Genomic DNA, 2,350 nt, shown 5'->3' on the forward strand with positions numbered 1-2,350 from the left:
ATCATCACAAGAGAGAAGAAACTGGGTAAGGAGGTCACGAGAACTCAGTACTACACTCTTGATATTTCTATAATTCTAAATTTGCTTTTAAAATAAAATCTGGTTTTAAAAATACACACACATATATATATAAATCTTAAAAGGCATTATTGTAAGTGATTATGTGTTAAGAATATACAGCAATAGAATAATAAACCATCAATAGCCTAATGTTATGTGAGTGGGGATTTGTAACCTAGTATGAATTTTCAACAACACTATAACATCATAAGTATTATAGAAATCACTTATCTCAGGATTCTAAGGATCATGTCTAAGGATCAGGCTTCTCAATCCAGAGACAAAGGCCATGATGGGATGGAGCCAGAAGACATCACTAAGAGTAACTGGAATGAAATTATAGATAACTTCAATGACTTGAATCTCTCACAATCTCTTCTCCGTGGTATTTATGCCCGTGGTTTGGAGAAGCCCTCTGCCATCCAGTAGCGAGCTATTCTTCCTTCCATCAAGGGTTATAATATGATTGCTCAAGTCCAGTCTGGGACTGAGAAAACAGCTACATTTGCCATATCTATTTTGAAGCAGATTGGATTAGATCTAAAGGCCACTCAGGCTTTGATTCTCGCACTCATTCCTGAATTGGTTCAGTTGATACAAAAAGTGGTTATGGCATTAGGAGATTACATGGATGCATGTTGTCATGCCTGCATTAGGGGCACCAACATGCATGTTGAGGTGCATAAGCTGCAAATGCTCCCTGTATCATCATGGACACCCCTGGCTGGATGTTTGATATACTTTACTGGAGATACCTATTCCCCAAATAATCAAGGTGTTCGTACTAGATGAAGCAGACAAAACCTTAAGCCATGGGTTCAAGGACCAGATCCACAATATATTCTAAAAGCTCAACAATAACACACAGGTAATTTTGTTGCCTGTCTGATACAATGTCTTCTGATGTCCTTGAGAGACCAAGAAGTTCAGGAGAGAAACTCATATTCTTGGTCAAGAAGGATGAGTTGACTCTGGAGGGTAAACACCAATTCTACATGAATGTAGAACGAGAGGAGAGGAAACTTAACACATTGTGTGACTCATATGAAACACTGACTGTCACCCAGGCAGTAAGCTTTCTTCGTGCCAGAAGGAAGGTGGACTGGCTCACTGAGAAGACGAATGCCTGGGATTTCAGAGTTTTGTCATGCATGGAGATGTGGATAAAAAGGAATGAGATGTGATCAGCAGGGAGTTCTGGAATGCTTCTAGAAGAGTATTAATTACCATTGACCTGTAGGCCAGAGGCACTGATGTGCAGCAGATCTCCTTAATCATCAATTATGACCTTCTCACCAACTGAGAAATCTACATCCACAGAATCAGTTGAGATGGTTGGTTTGACCATAAGGGTATGGCTATTAACATGGTAACAGAAAACAAGAGGACTCTTCAAGACATTGAGACTTTCTACAATACCTCCATTGAAGGGATGCCCCTCACTGGTGCTGAACTTGTTTAAGGGGCTATTTTGCTACCAGGCCCTAGCCAGGGTTCAGTCCTGCTGAGGCTGAGGAATAGCTGGAGAAGGGAGAGAATCCAGGGTTCAGTCCTGCTGAGGCTGAGGAATAGCTGGAGAAGGGAGAGAATGGAGCCAAGGATGGACAGCTTGGGCTCTCTCTCTCTCTCTCTCTCTCTCTCTCTCTCTCTCTCTCTCTCTCTCTCTCTCTCTCTCTCCCCTTTCTCTCTCTCCTCTCTCCTTTCTCTCTCTCTCTCTCTCTCTCTCTCTCTCTCTCTCTCTCTCTCTCTCTCTCTCTCCCCTATCTCTCTCTCCTCTCTCCTTTCTCTCTCTCTCTCTCTTTCTCCCTCTCCCTCTCCCTCTCTCTCCCTCCTCTCTCTCTCCTCTCTCCTTTCTCTCTCTCTCTCTCTCTCTCTCTCTCTCTCCCCTCTCTCTCTCTCTCTCTCCTCTCTCCTTTCTCTCTCTATCTCTCTCTCTCTTTCTCCCTCTCCCTCTCCCTCTCTCTCCCTCCCCTCTCTCTCCTCTCTCCTTTCTCTCTCTCTCCCTCTCTCTCTCTCTCTCTCTCTCTCTCTCTCTGGATAAATGTTACTTTTTGAGGAAAAATAAATAACTTATCTCAGAAAATCTAGATAGGACATTGATAAAGAAGTCAATGCCAAGTCCTACCAGCTGAATGGCTAAAGTGAGTATCCCTACATCCAATAGAGTTCATATAACAATCAATGTAGCAACTGAGGAAAGGTAGATATTTCTATATTACCTTGTTATATAATTATCCAACACAATAACAACAAAATAATCTTCCATCAAATTACCCAATCAATCTAACCA

At 42.1% G+C, this 2,350-nt stretch overlaps 1 pseudogene; it reads left to right on the forward strand.

Moving 5' to 3' along the window:
* The first annotated feature begins 309 nt into the window (after positions 1–309).
* Positions 310–1,522, forward strand: LOC110311794 (eukaryotic initiation factor 4A-I pseudogene; annotated as a pseudogene).
* Positions 1,523–2,350: the final 828 nt, after the last annotated feature.

The sequence above is a fragment of the Mus caroli genome, unplaced genomic scaffold (assembly GCF_978045245.1).
Source record: "Mus caroli unplaced genomic scaffold, Mus_caroli_1 scaffold_17, whole genome shotgun sequence".
Lineage (NCBI taxonomy): Eukaryota > Metazoa > Chordata > Mammalia > Rodentia > Muridae > Mus > Mus caroli.